The sequence below is a fragment of the Amblyomma mixtum genome, chromosome 4, assembly GCF_055824585.1.
Source record: "Amblyomma mixtum isolate Tamu chromosome 4, ASM5582458v1, whole genome shotgun sequence".
In the NCBI taxonomy this organism is placed as follows: Eukaryota; Metazoa; Arthropoda; class Arachnida; order Ixodida; family Ixodidae; genus Amblyomma; species Amblyomma mixtum.
The window spans coordinates 53,556,443-53,579,682 of NC_143015.1; the positions used below are offsets into that span (position 1 = coordinate 53,556,443).

A 23,240-nucleotide genomic window follows, 5' to 3' on the forward strand; every position below is an offset into this window, starting at 1 on the left:
GCACGCGCTGATCTTACAGTGATGCTGTGCAGTACGCAATGTCACAACACAAATAGATTAGCGAAAAAATTCAGGGGCACTTTGACTCTGTAAAGTGCGTAGAGGAAAAAGCGTTTTTCGCATCACTTTGACTGCCTCTGTGGCACTGGTGACGTCCGTAATGAATGACGTCACACATAATTATTGACTAATTAGTAAGTAGTGACAAATTCCTAATTAATGGCTAATTTCTGATTAATGACTAAATACCGATTAACTGATAATTAAGGACGCTTAACCATCACCTTTAGGGGTGCAACGCGACAGCGTGTTCTAGCTGTGCCAGGCAGTCCAGTGAACGCCACCACCCGTTCGGCGCGATGCCTTGCCCTTTGAACACAGCGCTTTTTGAGGAAAGGTAATGGCGCAGTAATTTCATGTCCCCTGGGTCGACACCTGGACCGCACCGTACAGAAAGGGAGGAAGCGGGTGTGAAAGAAGGAAGAGGGGCAGTAATGAAGAAAATGAAGATTGTATTTGCGGAAAGGAAATTCCGCAGTAACTGTCTAACTTACCTCGGTGGGCACTCGTCAAAAACGTGACACTTCTGCTGACGAGGGAACGCCGGTCGGTAGTCGACCACGCCGTAAAACGGGCCATGACGGCAGTCGTCACGGATGCGCAGGGGGTCATTCTCAGCGGAGGCACGGTCAGTACCAATAATACAGAAACTGTGGAAGAGGCGGCCATAGCCTTGTCCCTCACCCTACCTCAAACCACTACCATCATCTCGGACTCCAAACGAGCCGTTCAAAATTACGCCCGGGGTCCTGTTACACCCCACGTGGCCAGAATCCTTCGAGACCTCACCCTCTCACACACGGTCAGCATCATCTAGGCACCCGCTCATTTCTCCCTTCCAGGCAACGAATCCGCCCACAACACCGCCCGAGAGCTGGGGTACCGGGCAAAGGGAGAAGACGGGGGCGGCAGTAGCTCTCACAAGGATGTGCTGACCGCATACCAGGAACTTACGCAGGCCTACCGTCTGGCCCGCAAACACTATCCTGCCGGCCACAAAACCCTAACTAAAGCCGAAGGAAACACCTGGCGCCGCTTACAGACAAATACGTACCCTCATCCCACAATTTACTCCCACATTTACCCAGACAAGTGCACGGGTACATGTAAATTCTGCCCTCAGCCAGCCAACCTCACGCATATGATGTGGGGTTGCTCAAATCTTCCCAAACGACACAGCAACATTGAAAATATGGAGCAGTGGGAGGCACTGATGCGCACCTCAGACCCAGCCGTCCAAGTTGCGGCATGCAAGTGGGCTGCGGAGGTCGCCAGGGCTCAAGGGCTCCCATCTGCCTCATCCCATCACCCTTCCCTTTTACATTTGCGCACAAATAAAGTCTTAAACAACAACAACAACCTCTGTTGACGAGCTTCTCCTGGCAGCCTTCTGTTGACAACGATGAGGCATTAAAGGCGTCCGCCTTATTAAATGCGCACCCTGGGTCAACCAACAGCTTGGTCGACTGAGCAATAAAAAGAATCGCCTTTACAGACAAGCTGTTAAGAAAGATCTTTCAAAAGGGTGAAACAAGTAGTATGGCCGCCGCGGTGGCTCATTGGTTATGATGCTCGGCTGCTGGCCCGAAAGACGCGGGTTCGATCCCGGCCGAAGTGGTAAAATTTCTTTGGAGGAGAAATTCTAGAGGCCCGTGTACTGTGCGATGTCAGTGCACGTTGAAGAACCCCAGGTGGTGAAAATTTCCGGAGCCCTCCACTAGAGCCTCTCTCATAGCCTTAGTCGCATTGGGACGTTAAACCCCATAAACTGAACCAAACCGAAACAAGTACACGGAATGCGACAAGCTTTACCAAACGTCCCTCAAGTCAACCAGACGCCCTATTTGTTGCGGAAGCAGCACTGGGCTAGGTGTGAGCGATTTCGCGGAACCCCGTAGAGCCCCAAATGCGCATGCACTAGGAGCGAGTGTGAGAGTGTGAGACAGTTACTGCGTAATTTCCTTGCAGAACCTTGCAGAACCATGCTGCGCATTTTATTTTCTCTGACTACACACATACTACCATACTACCAGCGTCACTGCCTTAAGAATTCTAGCCGAATTAGAAGACTTGTCTTACCGCCGTAAACAGTCACAAGTACTTTTCCATAGACTGTATCATCATCCATTGCTTCACCCGAATTTTTTCCAATCACATCAGGCTTTCTTCCGCGGCTTGACCACACACGAAGTCAGACGCATCGCATGTCGTTCATCGTTCGTGTCGTTCATGTCGTTGAGTGGGCGCGGCAGAAGCTCAAGGAATATATGTCTTACAAGCCCCTTCTGGTTTCTTATTCAGGTCGTGCACTTCATCGCTGTGAAGCTTTCACCAGGCGAAATATGCTTCGGTTTTTCTGTCGAAGCGACCGAGCATCACGTTTTCTTGACCAACCAGTCAGCGGAAAACACCTTCGGAGCTGAAAATCCGGACATGCGCGCTTGGAATCTACCACACGCTGATTATCACCAGCCACCATCATCTACGTCACCGGCTCCAACGGGTGTAAAGACGGACCTGCGGTGCAGCCTTGTCAGTGGGCGCGGCGAAAGCTCAAGGAATATGCGTATTACAAGTCCCTTCTTGTTTCTTATCCAGGTGAGGGACAAGCGTCCTGTCCACGTTTACCATAGCGATGATGCCTTTCTGTTGCTTCTGCCGTGTCCACGGCCCCTGAGCGTAGTGCTTTTGGCGATTTACCATTGTTTCGTGGACTTGCTTTGTTCTTGTGGCGACGTGGAACTTAATCCTGGACCTGCCACTGAAACTATGTTTACACAAATTCTGGCTGAACTGAATATCCTAAAGCAAACCACGCAGTCAGTACATCAACAACATTGCGAAACAAGTAACAGGATAGCTGCTATCGAAGGAAAACTGGACGGATTGACATCTACTGTTACATCTTATTCACAGAGAGTCGACGAAATGCAAAAAACTGTGGAAACTTTGCTTCGTAAGGTTGACGACTTAGAAAACAGAAGCAGGAGAAATAATCTAATTCTCTACGGTGTGCCCGAAAACAATGAAGAGCAGCGCCAGGACCTAGCGCCAATTGTGTCTGAAAAAATTCTCAACGACATACTGAAGGTGCCTAATGTAGCTATCGAGCGAATTCACAGATTTGGAACACCTGCTGAAAAGAAATGCCGCCCACTAATCTTTAAACTGTTGAACGGAAGGGACAAGGGAAGGATCCTTCAAAATTGCAGCAAGCTAAAAATTACGAGGAACTTTAGCGGCTAAAGTGCTGAAAGGCGAAAGCCTGAGTGCTGCATTCTGCTACGTGATTATTCACCGCACATTTTGTTGGTGCATTAATTAACTGCCAATTAATGACGCTTAAGCTTCGCCTTTAGGAGTGGAACGCGACAGCGTGTTGTAGCGCTGCCACGGAGTCCAAGGAACGCCACCACCCGTTCGGCGCGATGCGTTGCCCTTTGAACGCAACGCTTTTTGAGGAAAGGAAATGGGGCTGTAATTCTCTGTCATCTCAATGGACGCCTGAGCCGCACCGTACAGGAAGGGAGGAAGTGTTAGTGAAAGAAGAAAGAGGGGCCGTAATGAAGAAAATGAAAATTGTATTTGAGGAAAGGAAATTACGCATTAACTGTCTCACATATCTCAGTAGACACTAGTCGAAAATTGTACGAGGTCTGTTAGAAAAGTATCCGACGTTTGGCCGAAGAAAAAAAAATGGCATAACTGGAGCGTTGCAAACCTAATTACCTTCAAAGTAGTGTCCTTGGGACTTTACACACTTCTATGAGATGTGCTGCCACTGTTGGAAGTATTCCGAAAAGGCCTTTTTCGGAATGGAGTTTAGCTCAGCTGTCGTTGCAGCCATAATGTCCTCTTTTGTCTGAAATCGCGCTCCTTTCCATGGCCTTTTGATTTTGGAAAACAGCCAGAAGTCGCAGGAGGCCTTGCCAGGAGAGTAAGGAGTGTGTTAAACTACAAGAGTCTGGTTTTTTGCCAAAAAAGTCTGAATCGAGTGCGAAGAATGTTCAGGAGCATTGTCGTGATGGAAGCGCCAATTTCCTGTTGACTGCAACTCCGGTCTCTTGCGCCGCACAGCATCACGTAGGCGAAGGAGGACATCCCTGTTGTACTCTTTAATCATTGTTTGACCCTGGGGCGTGCGTACTCGTGGTTTGCCACACAGCGAGAGTCCAAGAAAGCAGTCAGCATCACTTTTGACGTTGCTAACCATTTGGCAGGCCTTCATTGGTCGTGGGGACGTGGAATGCTTCTACTGTGACGACTGGGATTTGGTTTCCGGGTCGTACCCGTACACCCAAGACTCATCACCAGTGATTATGGTGTTGATGAAGTCGGGGTCACTGTTTGTAGAATCCAGCGTGTCCTGTGAGACTTCAACACGAAGCTGCTTTTGCTCCACCGTGAGCAGCTTCGGCGCGAATTTCCCCTCAACTCTCTTCATGGCCAAATCTTCGGTGATAATGGAATGTGCAGAAAAATTCAGGGGGCACTTTGACTGTCCAAAGTGCGTAGAGGCGAAAGCGTTTTTCGCACCACTTTCACTGCTTTTGTGGCACTGGTGGCGTCACATGTAATTGAGTACTAATTACTAAGTGATGACAAATCACTAATTAATTGTTAATTACTGATTAATGTCTGAATACTAATTAACTGCTAATTAATGACGCTTAAGTTTCGCCTTTACGAGTGGAATGCGACAGCGTGTTGTAGCGCTGCCAGGGAGTGCACGGAACGCCACCACCCGTTCGGCGCGATGCCTTGCCGTTTGAACGCAACGGTTTTTGAGGAAAGGAAATGGCGCAGTAACTCTCTGTCATCTCGGTGGACACCTGAACCGCACCGTAGAGGAACGGAGGAAGTAGGAGTGAAAGAAGAAAGACGAAGGTGGCCCGTAATGAAGGAAGTGAAAATTGTATTTGAGGAAAGAAAATTACGCAGTAACTGTCTCACATATCTCGGTGGACACCCGTCAAAATTCAGGGGGGGGGGGGGTGCAATTTTTACTTAAAGTGTGGTCACTGATGTGTGGTTAAGATGTTAGCTTCGCCTCTAAGAGTGGAACACGACAGCGTCTTGCAACGCTGCCAGGGAGTCCATAGAACGCCATCGCCAATTCGGTTCTACGCCACGCTCGTCGGTAAATTGGTTTTTCAGGAAAGGAAATGTATCTGTCTCTCATATCTCGTTGGACACTTAAACCTCGCCGGAAGGAGGATGGAAGTGAGCGAAGACACCGTATTCACTAGGCGCCTTTGTTCATTCCAAACCGTCGAGCTGGCATGGCCGAGCGAATTTATTTTCGGGAAAGCATGGACTGGTTTCTTGCAATCCAAAAAGCAGCTGCGGAGCCTCCCGAGTGGCTCTCAAGACTAGAGCCGTTGTGTATGTTGCGGGAATTTTAAGCTGACGAAGCCAGTCTCGTGCTGGCTGACCACGACAGTGTCGTATGTATATAGCGTTATGTGTATTTTTGTTGTGCAATGTGATGAGCCAAAGACAGGCAATAAAAAAAAAAAAAAGAGCTGGCATGGCCGAGTGGTTAGCATGCTCGTCTCACACTCCGAAGACCGGGGTTCGATTCCCGAGCTCGACTAATTTCTTACTAGGTTTTATTTATTTATATGGCCTGACTAGAGAAGTTAATTAGGTTAATTGGGTAATTAAGTAATTAACTAAGCTCAGTCCCACTTACTTGGAGCATCACTATATGGTCCCTTCAATTGGTTGCATGGTTACTAGCCAAAGTACAATTTGCCCCGTTTGAAATTGGCGCACTGTGACGTCACGACCGTTTCGACCAACTGAAAAGCGTGACATTCTCTGTCGACAACTGCTGCTTACAACGATGAGACATTAAAGGCTTTCGCCTTAAAACTACTGATGTCCACCTCTTCCGCAATTTCTCGGATAGTCACACGACGGTCCTGTATCACCAGAGCGTTCACTTCGGCAATGATCTGGCCATTTCGGCATGTTGATGGCCGACCGGAGCGTGGCTCGCTCTCCACCGATGTGCGGCCATCTTTAAACCAGTTGTACCATTGCTTAATTTGTGTGCTGCTCTAAGCATCGTCACCGAAACCCGTCTGAATATTTCGAATGGTTTCCACTTGGCTGTCGCCCCGTTTCTGGCCAAAATTTGATGCATTAGCGCTGCTCCTGTCGCACCACCATTTTGCTTGCACTAAAAAACTGACGAGAGCACTGCGCACTACCTCACTCAAACGCTGCCTCCCAGCAACTGACGCTATCGGCAGGCGGGAAAAAATTCGTGCATGCACACGACACTTCAAGGTCTGCTGGTGCAAGCGCGCTTGTTTCATATCCATCAGCTGTTCGCAAAAAAAAATAAGGTCGGATACAAAAATAAGGTCGGATACTTTTCTAACAGACCTCGTATTTGAGGAAAGGAAGTTGCGCAGTAACTGTGTCACATATTTCGGTGGACACCCGTCAAAATTCGCGCGCGGTGACGTCACGACAATTTGGACCAATCTGAAACGCGGACAATTACGCCTTGCTCGTCGGTAAATTGGTTTCTGAGGAAAGGAAATGTATCTGTCTCTCAAATCTCAGTGGACACCTAAACCTCACCGTAACGGGAAGGGAGGAAGATGGGAGTGAACGAAGACACCGTATTCACTAGACGCACCTTTGTTCATTCCAAACAATTGTGCTTGCATGGCGTAGTGGTAGCGTGCTCGACTCGCACTCCGGAGACCGGGGTTCGATTCCCAAGCTCGGCAAATTGCTTACTTGGTTTTATTTATTTATCTGGTCGGACTAGAAAGGTTAATTAGACTAATTGGTTAAGTAAGCAATTAACTAAACTCAAATTTGCTTGGAGCATCACTATACGACCCCTTTAATTAGTTGCATGGCTAGTAGCCAAAGTACAATTGGCCCCGATTGAAATTCGCGCACTGTGACGTGATGACCGTTTCGACCAACTGAAAAGCGTGACATTTCTGTCGACAACTCCTGCTTACAAGGATGAGGAGGAGGAGGAGGAGAAAAGAATTTATTTAGTAATGTACAGAGAGGTGCTCGGGGAGAGGCCCCTAATGGGTCTCACCCCTTACAATAATAGGCGGAGTCCCTCATTCCGGGATCCCGTTGGTCGAGACCGCTACACAAGTCCGCCGAACCAGGGCCTGTTGGGCCGATAGTTACTGCCAGCTGAGCAGGGCCGCCTCCCAGTCCTCTCGGGTAGGGGAAGGGGTGATTGGGGGGAGAGAAGGATTTTTTCTGCATGCCCAAACCATGTGGAAGGTGTCGGCCACCTCCCCACAGAATGAGCAGCGGCCGTCAAAAGAAGAATTAAAGTGCTTGAGAACCGCCGGGCAAAGCAGGGTGTTTGTAAAGAGCCTGCAGGAGAATTCGTTCGCCAGCTTTACCCAGTCCTTTCATAGGAATTGGGTGTCGCCGGTGTTCGGCACGATAGTGCTCAGTAATTTCTTTAAAATAAAGGAGAGGGCTGTGATCTGGGTTAAGCTCCTCCCAAGGGACGCCTGGTGCCCGGTGAGTGAGTGCGCGGGCTGCCTCATGGGCGGCTTCGTTACCTGGCATGCCTTGGTGGCCGGGGACCCATATGATTGAGCGATGAGTTGGATCGCCGTCGCGAGTACTGCGGTGTAAAATTTGGTGAGCGAGTGGAGTGATCCAACCGAACTCAAAGTTACGACAGGCTCCGCGAGAGTCTGTGAGGATGAATTTAGAGTCAGGATGTGAGGCTGCAAGGGCGATCGCCACCTCCTCCGCATGCGTTGAGTTGGGCGCTCTGAACGAGAGGCCGTCCACCTGTTTTCCCTCGTGTATGACTGCAGCCGTGTACCATTCCCCCCTGGAGCGGTAGGGGCCTGCAATGTCGACGTAGAAGACGTGTTTCTTTGAGCCATAGTGGCGGTGCAGGGCATTCGCCCGCGCCTGGCGCCGGCCATTATGGTCCTCTTTGTTCATCTTAGTCGGAAGGGGTCGAACGTAGAGGGCGCTTCTCCACAGTTCTGGCACTCGAACCCGTTCCATGGTATGGTGATCATGTCTGATATGTAACCGGTCCAAGAGGCGGCGACCGGACACGGTCTGGGCGAGACGCGTGTATTGGTTAACGAGATGCGCCTCGCGGAGTTCTCGACAGGTGTTCACCACCCCCCCACTCGAGGAGTCGCGCGTTGGAAGTGGATATCGGGAGGTCGAGGGCTCTCTTGAAAATTTTGCGGAGTACAATCTCCAAGTGATCTTCGTCATGTTTCCGTAAGCGGAGGTAAGGAGTCGAGTACAGTACTCGACTTGTTACGAAGGCATGCGCGAACCGCATCGCATCCTTACTTCGCAGCCCTCCTCGCTTGTTGGAAACGCGGCGAGCCATTCGGCCCACCTGGTCGGGGGCGCTGTGAGCGCGCGAAGCGAGAGGACGTGCAGTGCATCGTCTCCGCCAACTTTTGGCTGGAGCCGCGAAATTTCGCCCGGAACCCCTTCAATACAGCTGCGTCTGTCATTGTGAACCTGACAGCCACCTGGGGATACCACTCGCACCCAGGTGAGCCTACATTTAGACCTTTTAGGGCCGATCCTCACGCGTATCGTGGCAACGGTGCTAGGCCTGACGCCTACGCCGGCGCCCGGCCGTGAGTGAGTCGCCCACCCGCAGCAAGATGGCTTCAGATAATGCTGTACAACGTGGCTACGACCCGGACACCATGGCCTGGTCCGAGGTTCCGGCAACTCCAACGCCTGACAACCCGGATTCTGCGCCGATCGAAAACATGAAGCTTTTCAAGCTCGTCGAACGCCGCTCCCGCAAGCGGAACGCTAAAACGGACGCCGATGTGGCAGGACGGTCAACACGGCAGAACGCTGCTACGCGCGCTGCAGCGCTTTATGGCCGGCCCCAATCTAAGACCGGGCCCTCCTGGAAGCCAAAGCCGCTTCCGCGGCTTCATGCCGAAGACATAGTCATCATCCTGAAGCCCCGGGCGGCCGTCGCTCTCAGGGATGTGTATCAACATGGCGAGCTGGGAGCAGCGTTCGCGGCCTACCTGGGCGCCAAGGCCGCAGCATCCCTCAGCCTGCTCCCCACATGGGAGCAAAACCTGATCGTCGCAGGCACCCGGGAGCCGCACGTCGCGGACAAGCTTCTGCGGGAATTCGAACTTACAACATCGAAGGGCTCGCTCTCCATGTACGGGCAGCTGAAACTCACTGGCGACGTGTGCCGCGGCGTCATCACCGTGGCCAAGCACGAGACCAGTGAGTCGCTCCAAAACAAGATCCAGTGGCGTGCTGGAGAGCTTGCCGATATCCGCAAGCTTGGAAAATCAGACGTCGCGGCGCTCACCTTTGTGGGCAAAGTGGTGCCGCGATATGTTCACTATAATTCAGAGGTGACCCTTGTGCGGCCATACAAAAAAACCATCCCGGCCTGCGTGCTGTGCGGCACTGTGGGCCACCGTGCGGACACATGTCCCTGCCCGGACGAAAAGTGCGGCCTCTGCGGCCAAATGGTGAAAACCGTCGACGGGGTCAAGACACCTCATCAATGCACTCCAACATGTGCAGTCTGTGGACAAGCCCACGCTACCAACTCCCGAGACTGCACCGAAAAATTCCGGCAGCCCAAGGTGCCCGGCCCCAAGGCCAAACGCACAGTGCTCCGAGGAAACCAGCGACCTGGCAAGCCTCCAAGTCACCCAAATTCAGGTGCCAGTGCCGGAACGCCGCGTGGTGCTCTCGGCACCGACGACAAAGTGTCGTCGGCTTTGCAATCATCGGTTAAGTCAGCGCCCGGGAAGAAGACGCCGCCTCCACCGCCCAGCGGCAGGGACACTGGCCACTTCCCGGCCCTCAAGACAAATGGCACTACCGGCGCCCGGGCATCAGCGCCTCAACACGGCAAACAACAGGTGAGCAGCTGGGCTGAGATCGCCTCCTCCTCCTCCCATCCCTCCTCCCCCCCAGTTACCGCCTCCACACTAGATGCGGAATACAAAAAACAGATAGACGTGCTCCGGGCACAGAATGAGCTTTTGCTCACCAAAATTCAAAATTTAGAATCAAAATTGGCGTCCGCCGTTCCGAGCCCGCCGAACTCGGACGCAATGGAGAGCGACGCGGAGATCTCGCCTGTCCTCGTGACAGCCATCTCCGCGATGGAGGAACGCTTAACCTCTAAATTACGATCTATGATCGAGACCGCCATGGACCAGATCTTGACCAAGGTCAAATCTGCCATCCCCGCACTGGTCTCAAAACACATCTTGGACAACCCCCGCCTCCTCCGTCGGACGGGGCCCATTAGGGACGTATCCCGTCCTTCAAAATTCAACCGTCTCATTATTGATTCGGACAATGAGGACAGTTGCCCCGCTCCTTCCGTCATCACCCCCTCGATGGCACAAGTAGCTGGCTCTGGGGCAGCCAATACCTCCTCCTCCCCCCTAAAAATTTTAAATCATGGCGAGACACCTTAATCAAAGGAGTTCCGCCATCACCAATTCGGCCGTGTCCACTTCAATAACACAATGGAACTGTAGAGGCTTTAAAGACCGCACTAAGCGGGCCAATTTCCGCCTCTACCTTGAAACCTTCGAGTCCCTACCAGCCGTGGTTGCCCTCCAGGAGCCAGGCCTGGGCGCCACACTTTCAAATTACACGACGTTCCAACAGGATCCCGCGTCTTGTCTTCTCGTTCACAAAGCCTACACAGCCAACTTAGTAGATCTCGATCTCCAGCTCGAGTATTCTTATGTAATGGTGACTATCCTACCACTCCGCGGCAAGGACCCGCCGTTGCGTATACTCAACGTGTACTGCTCTCCCAAACTTAAGCGAGTGACTTTTTCGGACCTCTTTAGCCGTGCGCTAAGAGTTGCGGGTCGCGATCCCCTGCTGATTGTGGGCGACTTTAACGCTCCCAGTCAGCTGTGGGGGTATCGCAAGGAGGAGTCGCGCGGACGTAAGTTGGCGGAACTTGCGTCCACGTTGGGCCTCACCCTCCACACGGACCCCGTCCACCCAACACGGCTAGGGAATTCTGTGACACGGGATACGTGTCCGGACGTAACCTTCACTCGCAACATACGACACGCAGACTGGCTCAACACCGAGGAGACCCTCGGTAGCGACCACTGCATCCTTAACACTACACTACGCACACGACCCCTCAAGCGTCCCAGAACACAAGCCCGTATCCCAGATTGGACGAAATTCAGGCAAAATTTTCACACACTTGATAATACACCCATTTCGGAGCAAGGATACCAGGCATGGTCCCAACAGCTGCTGACACACCTTTGCTCGCATGAAACTCAGATCCAGCTCTCAGAGGCGGTCACGGACGTGGATAACCACCTTCTACACCTCTGGGAAGCCCGTCGGAGCCTCGTCCGCCGTTGGCGGCGCCAGAAACATAACAGAAAGCTTAAAGCTCGAATTGCCGAGCTTACCCAGAAAGCGGCAGAGTACGCGGCCCAACTCGCCGACTCCAACTGGGTGGATAGATGTAACACGGCCGCGCGACAAATGTCCAGCCGCAACACGTGGCGTCTCTTTCGAGCCCAAATCGACCCAACCCAAACACGAACAGAAACACAAAAACATTTGCAGCGAGCCATGCATGCTTTCCCTGGCAACACAACTCAACTGGCACAGAAACTTCGGGACCAGTATCTGTGTACAGCCCAAGACGCCCGTGGATCTGCGTACTCTTATGCAGGCAAGGAGAACACGGAGCTGGATCAACCTTTCCAGCTCCATGATCTGCGGGCGGCCCTCGCCAAAATGAAACGGGGCACTGCGCCAGGGAGGGATAAGGTCACCGTCAAGCTTTTGACGAACCTGCCTGACTTGGCATACCAGTCCCTCCTCGCCTACATCAATGCAATTTGGCGCGGGGACACCCCCCTTCCAATTGACTGGAAAACGGCTCTGGTCACTTTCATCCCTAAAACAGGCAAACCAGTTGACACAGATAACCTCCGTCCCATCTCTCTCACCTCTTGTGTGGGCAAACTCATGGAGACGATGGTGCGGGATCGGTTATCTGCATATCTTGAACACAAACATGTATTTGCGAGCACCATGTTCGGATTCCGCCCACACAGATCCGCACAGGATGTCCTCCTGCAACTTAATCGGGAAGTCCTTGACCCCCTCGAATGCCCCCATAATGACCGGGTAGTACTCGCCTTGGATCTCAAAGGGGCATTTGACAATGTAACACACGAGATCATACTCACTAACCTAAGTCAGACCGACTGTGGCCTCAACACATTCAGATACATATGCCAATTTTTAATGGATCGTCAATCCTACATCCGCATTCAAGATAGAGAGCATGGTCCTTACCTACTCGGCACGCGGGGAACCCCCCAAGGGGCGGTACTTTCCCCGCTGCTCTTCAATCTGGCTATGATGCACCTGCCGGCACAACTGGATGGTGTTGCCGGCGTGCAGCACGCCCTGTACGCCGATGACATAACCATATGGGCCACGCAGGGCAGCACAGGAGACATTGAAACCAGCCTGCAAACAGCGGCGACGATAGTAGACCGCTACGCCCGCCGCTGCGGTCTTCAATGCTCCCCTCAAAAATCGGAATTTGTGCACCTCCACCCCTCACAGAAGTGCGCAACTAAAATCTCTCTTTCTCTTGAGAGTGGTCCCATACGCGAAAGTGACGAGATACGGGTACTAGGACTCTACATCCACAAACACAGAAGGCCAGACACTACATTGGCCAAACTCCGAAAGGTGGGGGACCAGGTGGGCCGTATGGTCCGCCGGGTTTCCAACAAACGCGGGGGGTTACGAAGTAAGGATGCCTTGCGGCTGGCAAACGCCTTTGTAACCAGTCGAATTCTCTATTCGACTCCTTATCTCCACCTACGGAAACAAGAGGAGGATGCGCTTGAGGTCATCCTTCGCAAAATGATTAAGCGTGCCCTCGACCTCCCCATCACTACTTCAAACAGCCGGCTTATGGCTCTTGGGGTGGTGAATACTTTCCGGGAGCTCCGGGAGGCGCACCTTACAAACCAGTACACGCGCTTGTCGCTAACGGAGTCGGGTCGCCGCCTTCTTGCTCGACTCCATATCCAACACACCCCTCCAATGGAAGACAGGTTTCGCATCCCAGAACTGTGGAGACGTGCCCTCCACGTGCGGCCTCTTCCAGCAAACATGTCACACGAAGACCATAATGGTCGGCGCCTGGCACGAGCGGAAGCGCTAGCCCGACATTATGGCAACAAAACAGGTGTATACTACGTGGACGCCTCCGGTCCTCACCACGGGGGATGGTACACGGCCGCGGTAGTTCACAACAGCAACACAGTTAACGGCCTCACCTTCAGAGCCAGAAGTGCAACACAAGCAGAAGAGGTCGCGATTGCTCTCGCGGCCTCACATTCCGATTCAAAGTACATAATCACCGACTCGCGAGGGGCCTGTCGGAACGTCGAACAAGGCTGCACTCCCTTCCTAGCCTATCGAATATACCAAAATTGCATACGGGATACGGACCCCGCACACCGTTACATTATATGGGCCCCTGCTCATCAGGGGTTGGCAGGAAACGAGGCAGCAGACGCAGCCGCCCGCGCGCTCTCTCACCGGGCTGTTTTCTCCTCCCCACCCGATCAGGAACCCGATTTTAATCCGGTGTATACATTCAAAGAAATTACAGCCTACTATCAAAACAGTCATCGCCTTTACCCAAGCCCATGTAAAGGCCTCAAGAAGGCGGATGAGCGGCTCCTTCTCCGCCTTCTCACCAATACATTACTGTGCCCGGCAGCACTAAAGCATTTTGACCCCTCCTGTAACGGCAGCTGCCCGCACTGTAGTGCGGTGTCTTCTGACACCTATCACATGGTGTGGGCCTGCCCCTCCAACCCGGCTATTCCCCCCATCCCCAACCCAACCCGGGAGGACTGGGAGGCGACCCTGCTCGGCTGCCACGACTTACAGGCCCAACAAGCCTTAGTCGGGCGCGCCCGGGCGGCGGCCACCGCCACTGGGGTCCCATACTAGGGACCTCCACCTAGTGTTTGTAAGGATCGGTCCCTTACGGGCTGATCCAAGCATACCTCCTGTCCTTTCTTAATAAATGTTTTCACCACCACCACCACCCACCTGGTCGCCGACTTTGCGGAGTTTGGCAAGAGTTGTGTCTGCCTTACGATGTTGATTAATGAAGAGACCGAGTATTCGTAGCTCCTTCGCTTCACTGATGGGGCCGCTTGCGAGAGAAAGCTGAACGGAGATTTTGCATTTCGGAGAAGATCGAATATGCACAAATTCAGACTTGGACGGGGAGCACTGGAGGCCGCAGTACGTGGCATAGTGGTCAACTATGCTCGCCGCTGTTTGCGATGAGGCAACGATGACAACGATGAGGCATTAAAGGCTTCCGCCTTAAAAATGCGAAATACGTCATCTCGGAAGACTTTTCACCACGGGTTCAGTCGATACGTAAGAAGCTTTGGGACAGCGCCCAACAGCAAAAAGCAGATGGTGCGAATGTCGGGCTGTTTTTTCACAAGATAAAGATCATCGGAAAACTGTTCTGATGGGATGAAACTCTCGATGAAAGAGTGCCCGCAAATGATCCCTGACCAGTCTGTTCGGACGCTCGCAAATATCACAGACATGCGCAGACTGTGAAGTTACCCAGCCAATGCATCAAAGTCCGCCCCACTGCGGGCTCGTTTTCTTTGTTGAACATTAATGCCAGAAGAATATGGAATAAATGCGATGACTTAGAATGTCTTCTTATCACACACGACGCAGACATCACAATCATAACCGAGACTTGGTTGAACGAAGCTATTCCTGATTCAGAAGTAATACCCAACACTCATGAGATAGTACGGCACGACCGTAGCAGAAGGGGAGGGGGCGTAGCCATAGCTATAAAAGGGGACTAGATTACACAGTTATTCCTCATAATACAGGCATCGAAATGGTTTGGATATTGCTTCGGTTTAACAATTTGAACATTTTTATTGGTTCTGTGTATAGACCCTCGGATGCAGACGTCTCGGTTCTAGAACGACTGCACGAATTTTTGTTAGAACATGGTAAAAAATATGCTTATGTAATGATGTGTGATGACTTTAATTTACCAAAAATCAACTGGGACCTTCTGCGTACTGTAGCTTCATGTCAACATTCTGATCTTTTGCTTGATATCGCCTTTGCATTTAATTTAAAGCAGGTCGTGCAGGGGCCGACACGTACTGCTTCAGGTTCAAGCTCCCTTCTAGACCTTGTGTTTATTACCGATACTATTGAAAAACATGGCTTCTCCGTTGAAATCATACCACGCATTTCTGATCACAAAGCTGTACTCTTCAAAAGTAACATGATGCGACCGCCTGTCCGTGAGTTAAGAAAACCATTTCTTGACTTCAACAATGCCCTAGACGAAAGTATCTTAGATTTATTGGAACAAGACTACGATGAATTCGTTGAGAAACACGCGGCTGGACTCATGAAAGTTAATGACCTATGGGTGCACTTCAAGTCTATTGTACACAAATGTATCACACGGTCACGTACAGGACACCCTGCAACGTGGCCTAGATCTCATCGAATCCTTTCTCACCACCGCTGGCCTCTCTCCTGCTCCTGAGAAATCCGAGCTTCTCCTTCTCAACCATTCCTCCTACCAGCGCTCACACAACCACTTCGTCTCTCTCCACCTTTCTGGCTCTCCCATTCCTGTCGTCACACAGTGCAAAGTTCTTGGCTTCCCTTTGCATGCGGCTAAGAATGTGCAATCCCTTCACCGCGCTGTCACCACCTGCCACTCTGTAACTCACCTCCTGCGGCGCGTGGTCACTCGACGCTCAGGTCTCCACGAGGCTCACGCGTGCCGAGTTGCCCACGCGCTGGCCCTCAACAAGGTCTTGTACTTTGCACCCTACGCTTCCTTCACTCAGACTCAACTTAACGCTCTCGAGACTGCCCTTGTGGGCCTCTACAAGGCAGCTCTCAACCTCCCTATCACTACCTCTACCACTAAGCTCTTTGCCACAGGCCTCTTCCATCCTCTTCGTTCTCTTCTCAGTCTCCATCGTGACTCGCAGCTTGCCCGGCTTTCCCTTACCCGTCAGGGTCAGTGGTTATTGACTCAAGCGGGTATCTCGCCCATTCCAATCTCCCCGTTTATCTCTCCTATTCCCACCTCCGCCCCCAATCTTCGTATCCTTCCCCTCCCGACCAACATGTCCCCCGTCCTGCACGCCGGATGTCGTCATGCAGCCGCACAGCACCATTCCCCTCTCTTTGATACCCAGGGTGTAGTTTACCCGGATGCCTCCTTCGTGGCTCCTCGAGGTTCCTGCGGCTACGCCCTGTACCATCCACACCTCCCTGCTCCTGAAACCCACACCAGCGGGCCGTATCTACACCCTCCAGACGCATTGTCCCTCGAGGTCCTCGCCATTGCGCATGCCCTCCAGTCATTTTCCCTCCTTCCCTCTCTCCAAGAGTACACAGTCTATTCGGACTCACAAGCCGCTATACACCACATACAGAAACGCACCCTGACCCCTTCTCTCCAACAGGAGGTCGAACGAGCGGTCTCCGCACTGCAGCCTTCCATCGTTTTCCTCCGCTGGGTCCCTGGGCATTCAGGGATTGACGGCAATGAGCTGGCCCATCAGCTCGCCCGCGACACACTTTTCCGGGCACCGTTGATCCCCTGGCCCAAGCCCTCGGAGGACGGTGGGAGACTCACCCTTCGCCGCACCATAAAAGAGGTCTACCTTGAGCTCCGCCTCGACAAACGCCTTTACCCTCCCCCTCATCCATCACTCATGGTGCCGGAGTCTCGCCTTCTTCGGCACATTCAGATGAATGCAGTTATCACCCCGTCCCGCCTCTTCCTCTATCGCTATCGATCGGACCCTTCCTGTCCCAACTGCCCCTGTATCTATGCGGACCTGGCCCATTGCCTATTCTATTGCCCGGCTGCTCAGCAGTCGGGTTCCTTCCCCCCACCCTCTCTATCCATCACCACCTGGCTCGACTGGCTTGGCGCTGAAGGGGAAGAAGAACAGCGGCTTCTGGTCGCCCAGGCGGTCGAAATGCTCGGCCTGTAAATTATGGTCGATTAAAAGTCTTTTACTACTACTACTACTACTACTATCACACGATACGTGCCGACTAAACTTAGAAAAATGAATCGCAGTAGTCCCTGGATTACTCGCGAACTGCTCCAGCTCAAGCGTCGTATCAAGCGTCTAGGATCCAAGCGATTTAATGCAGGGGCCCTATTCTGCACCGCTCTCAAAATCGCTCTCAAGTTTGAGAGCGTGACGCCAAAATGACGACACCGCGAGCTGCGGACCGCGGAATCAACCAATCAGCGGTGGCCAGTGAAGTCCCTAGGTCAGATTATCTAGGGGCTTTAGCGGCTAGTAGCAGAACTCCGCCCCGAAAGCCTTTATTTGCACGGCAAGGGACCGTATGCTCAAGTCTTGCTGTAAAGACGCAGTGAATAAAATTAATAATGTTTTATTTTGCTAACAAGCTGTGTTTAAAACTCAACAACACAAAACAAAACAAGAACCATTCTTAGATTCGCAATTAAGTTTGCTCTTAAGTCAATTTTTCTGCCGCAAGAGTGCGTTAATGACGGAAAAACGTCGGCTAGGTGGCGCGAACTGCCCTCCGATTCAAAGGATTCAGCCTTGTTTATCCACCCACCCTCCATGCATCCAAACACATATGGATCCATCGTGAACATGGCAGCCAGAAAGAAAAACAGCTGATTCCGCGGCTCTGCAGCTTTTTTTGCACGTCGTCTAGAATCAAGGTACTAACCGGATGTCATAAGTGCGCGGAAAAATCTGTTTGAAGGCGATGATTACCGCGAGCTTGCCAAGATCGACTAGCAAGGAGCGCTCGTATGGAAAATCAACGAAGACTACTTTAGCCCAGTCGGCACCTACTATTGATGACAAATGTGCTCTAAGGGTGACGTGTGGTTCTGCTTATTTTTGTTTAGAAAATACCGAACGACCATGAATCATCACACTGCAGCAACTTTCGATAGACGGGAGCAGGCAGGTGCAGGTGCTGGGAGCTTGCAATCTCAGTGCGGGAAATGAGAGCCGTCAAGCCCGGTTACTGTGGCAACAATCACTCATCTGCCTCGTAACCAAGTGATGCTGCTCACATCGGGCTAAGCACTTGATGTTCCGTTCTGTTGATGTTCAGTTGCTACGGTATATTTTTTGTGCGTGTGCAAGATGCAGAAATTGTGATGTTTATGCTCCATTTAATTTGTTTAGAGAGAGAGGCAGCACTTGATTTGGTAAATTTTTTATTGTTATCGAGGGTGAAACGAGCTTGTTCCATCAAGGTCATTTGCTGATCTTCTTACTGGTGAGGGGTCAACCAGGGAATAAGTAGGGTGGCTGTGTGGGTTGTGTAAAGGCTAATTGCAACAGGGCGGAAAGTTGAGCCAATTGAGTGTTGACTGGTACACAGCAACCTGAATTTTCCGCAATGACTGTGTAGAGGCAACGTTCAAGTTTGCATATGTTCCAGGGCAGTGATGTAGTGCGGAGGTGATACAGGTAGGACAGTGCAATAGTGTGCAATATGTTATTGCATTTTGCAGAGCAGATGGAGTGATCGTGTTGGCATCGCTGGGTTTGCTGAGGGCAGTGTCTGAAGGGTTTTACATACTTCTCATAGCTTCTAACATGCACTTTCTTTCAGTTCAGGAGAACACTTTGGTTTTTTTAAATCTTGGTCCCTCGTAGCTGAGGCACGTTGTATATAGGTCCCTCCAATAGAGAAAGGAACAACCAGTTTGTACAAAAGACGAAGCATTAAAGTTGAAAAAGGATATTAAATACCAAGAGGAAAAGTAGCCTGAAAGCAGTTTAAGGTGTACTTGTTGCACACATTAAGAGACAGCATAAGGAACTTGTCAGGCCATTTGGCAGTGTCACAGTCATCAAGGGCAAGGCTTCATAGTGTTGTCCTATTGCAAACCAAGCTAGGTGTCAGTTATGGGGGCAGTCATTGAGTGCTGAAACATTCCTATAATGGAGCTGCCTGTATATTCTTCGAGCTGTAGAGCATTGCTCTTAAGAGAATTTTATTGGACGCCGTGGTTACACGATAAGGGACCACAGTCCCTCAAAAATACAAGAGTACAGTTCACGACTAGTGTCGCTCGATTACGGAAAAGCGATCACTCAAGACACGACGGCGACTCCTGTCGCCCTGCAAACAAAAGTCATTCACTGCACGTAATAATGTCCACAGTGTCCATAATGTCCGGATGCCGCGGGGGAAGCATGCTCCCTAACTAAATAAAAAACGCGCAACAACACCGCGCCACTGCACACACTCAATAAGGCAGGAGCCGTACGGTCACGCGACCCCTGTCGACGGCGATGAAGCGAGTGCTCCAACGCCGAAGGAACTCTTCCTCGGGGAGCATCACTCGGTCCAGGCACGCCTGTTGGAAGAGGCGCGCCCAAACCCGCTGGAGCAGGGGGAACATGGCTCGCTGCGGTCGGCCCTGTAGAGACGCGACGCCACGCTGGCGCCACAACACAAAAGCGCCCACACAAAGGAGCAGGGGCACAAAAAAGTCGCGCGGCCTAGTGCGCGCGTCGAGAGTTACAAAAAACATGCGGGACAAAAGTCTCCAAAAAGTGCGCGCCACGACGCACTCGAACATGGCGTGCTCGAGGGTCTCGGTCGCACCGCACTGTGGACACCGCGAAGAAGGAGCGATACCCCACGCGGCGATGCGGACCCCCGTCGGAAGGACACTCCAGCCTCGCAGCCAGCCGAAGTCGCGGACGTCTGGTGGTAACGTATGTGACGTAAAGTCCCGCCACCGTACCAGTCGGGTGTAGCCTCCTGAATTGCCAGGAGCTCGCAAACGCGGGAGGCCTGCGTCTCAATGGTATTGCTTGTTTTGTTATAGTAAAACAACCTCTAGTCGCACACCATCTTCTCAGTGATGTATCTGTGATGTTGACGCACCTTTGTCTATCAGTGAGGATTTTCTAGTCATTCAGCATTCACTGTGGCCACTGCACCTTACAATATTTATTATGAATTTTTTTACAGCATTCTCCTTGCTGCAGTTAGCTTTTACTAAAGAGCGAAACCCCTAATCACCTACCATCAAGCTAAAAGCTTATCTTTGGTATTTACGCATTTTATGCATGCCAAAATGTTTTCAAGTCCTGAAAATGCATTATGTACACTGTACCATGCAGTACTTAGTGAACAGGCACTCTCTGTGTGAAATAAAACAGGCACTTTGAACTCAAATTTTTTTCTTAATTGCACTTGAAAATGCCATATGATCATTGTACATCAAGGTAAAGTATGCTTGTATATACACTGCTTCTACTGCAATAAGAACGGTCATGTGAAATGCTGTGGCTAAAACTATAAACGCTCTTACTGAATGTATGTTGCACTAAAAAAAGCATTAGTGGTGCTTTCTGATTCCAAAAACCATCACAAACATTTAGTGCCTTAACTCAGCACTGCACTCGTGGTTTTATGCATGTCCATCGCACAGGTAATGACCACAGGCACAGTACCAAAGCGGGAAGTGATAGCAGGGAAGGGGCAGGTGGGTCAATGTAAGCATTGGCAAAAGAGGGTGCACACTGATGCGTTTAACACACAGGGTGAGCTGTTTCAACACCTGTTCTGCTTTCAGAGAGAGACTGCAACCAGCTGTTGAGGGACTGGGAACTATACTGGCAAACACACAGCCAATAATTGAATAATGGAATTGAGTGGGCGAGTTGGTTTTCCACCTTGACAGTGAAAGCGCTCAAAAGGTCAAGGACGACAGAAAAGGAAAGACATACAAAGCGCTTTGTATGTCTTTCCTTTTCTGTCGTCCTTGTCCTTTTGAACGCTTTCACTGTCAAGACTGCCAATAAAGTGGCAGCTGGTGGGGCACTTGTTTAAACACAGTTATAAAGGCTTGTGTTTGGCAATCCATTCAGAGCACGAGGCTGGCTGTGGGCAAGGGCACAACCACATCACACAGTTGCTCACACACTTGCAGATGCGTGTTGTGCACCGACACGAGGTGATGACGGTGGCAACAGAAACAGTGGCTGTGATATGACTCTCCACGCCAGCATGGTGAGTCATTGCCTGACGCTAGAGTTGCCACCGCAATTGTCCCTGCACCATCTCAATGTATGCCGGCCTCTGGAGACGGGTCGTCCTAAGAGGCCGAAAATACAGTAGTGCATTGGTCTCCCCTGGATGTAGGCAAGGAGGGATCCTGTCTCTACTAAGTAGCCAGCATGCAGAGGTAGCCCGTTGTTTCTAGGTCAGTGGCAGTTCCGCCTGTGCACTCGGCTGACATGGATCCATCCAAAGAGAGGTTGTGAAATGCGGCATGCGCAGTGATGATGCACACTGTCCACTCCCACTGGCGGTGGTGCGTCCGGTGCCTTTGAAAGCACTGGGAGTAGCTATTCCCTGCTTTTGCCATACTGGACTCGCCCGATGCACCCCCGCCCCGCCAAGTGGAGCTGATAAGGGTGCCTGCGCACTCCGGGAATCCCGGAAACGAGGCCGCCAACCTTTTAGCCCGAGGTTCTTTAAACCGGGCTCAGGTGGCCTCGGATCGGGGATTCACGAAGGATCGCATGCACTCATTCAGTGAGCTGACCCAGGCATGCAGAGCCTCTCGCCAGCTCTACCCCCCGCCCCACCCCTCCCTAGATAACAGACACGCAACACTCTGGCGCAGATTACAAACACATACTCTCCCCTCGCCCCTTACCCTAACCCACTATCATCCCTCCTTCCCCACTCCTGCTTGCGCCCTATGCCCAGAACCCTTCGCTTCTTCCCTCCACATCCTTTCCCTCTGCCCGGCGGACCCTCCCCCGCGGGACCTAGAGAACCTCAAGACCTGGGAGGACTGGGAGACCCTGCTGCACTCGGAGGACCCGGCCGTGCAGACCATCGCCACCGGCCGTGCTGCCAGTGTTATGGACCTCAGGAACATAAACACTTGAGTGCAGTGGGGTCGTGCGGGGACCCTGGGGCGTGCCCCGAATTCCTTTGTAAATAAAGTTTTCTCTCTCTCTCTCTCAGCCCATCGATGCAGTGCTCAACCACAAATAGCACGAAAGAATGTGGCATGTTGTACAGGTCTTCAGCTGGTCGGGTCTGTCATGCCACGCCAGTGGTTCAAGCAGTCATGGCTGGCTCCAATGTGTAGACACTGTCTCCTGCATAACAAAAAATGACGCAGTTAAGCATGTTCTTTCTCGGTGATCTCAACAGCCTTACAGGACGCTCTACTATGCAATGGAAGACTCATGCCAATAGCCCACAGCCAGGCTCTGCAGAACATGATATTCGTGAGCATACAGACAGCACAGATGGTGATATATAAGTGAGCGCTGCTATAAGGTCAGTATTCTACCATCCTACTGATATAAATGATGATTTATGATTGCCTACACAACACAAACGCTGTCAGGTGCATTTTGCCTTGGTTTCTTAGACAGGAAATATGTATTTCAACGACGTTATATGAGTGCTGTGTTTCTGTTGTAATTGGCTGAAAATACACCATACTCTAAAGTGTCTGCACTGGTGTAACTAGCCAGGCTCATTCTTGTAGCTTTAGCAGATCAGGGCAAATGCAGTGTGCTGGAGGGCCTTTTTACAGCTTACCCTGAAAAAACTTCACCATCGTCCAGCAGGCCTTCCTCCGCCTAGGAGTGGCGCCAGACGACCGCGTCGTGGAAGGATCCGGGTCAGCGCGTGTCCACGGCCAGAATACGCATGTTCGCACCACAGATCGGAGAAAAAACACGCACAGCACGAGCTCACTCTCGTTGCCGAGGCCCGCACTTGTAGCCGAACTCATGCGGTCGAAAACAGAGGCCAAGGTCTACTCACTCATGTGTGCAGCGTAGAACCCCTTGCGATTTGCTCGCAGCGCTGGCCCGCGGCTTCTTGATGGCGATGAGTGTGCCATCGACGAAGCCGGCGATACTGCCGCGGCGAAATTTTAAGCGAAGGAAGCCCTGCTTCGCCGCCGCCTTCTCTTCGGGTCTCGCCGGAAAGCGAACACATCCCCTTCTGCGACCCAACGTTGACAATGGTGTCCGCCACCCACCGCAAACACACGGTCGGCT

General features: G+C 51.7%; 1 pseudogene; it reads left to right on the forward strand.

The window, feature by feature from the left end:
* The first annotated feature begins 2,289 nt into the window (after nucleotides 1–2,289).
* LOC149346500 (uncharacterized) lies at nucleotides 2,290–14,678 on the forward strand (annotated as a pseudogene).
* Nucleotides 14,679–23,240: the final 8,562 nt, after the last annotated feature.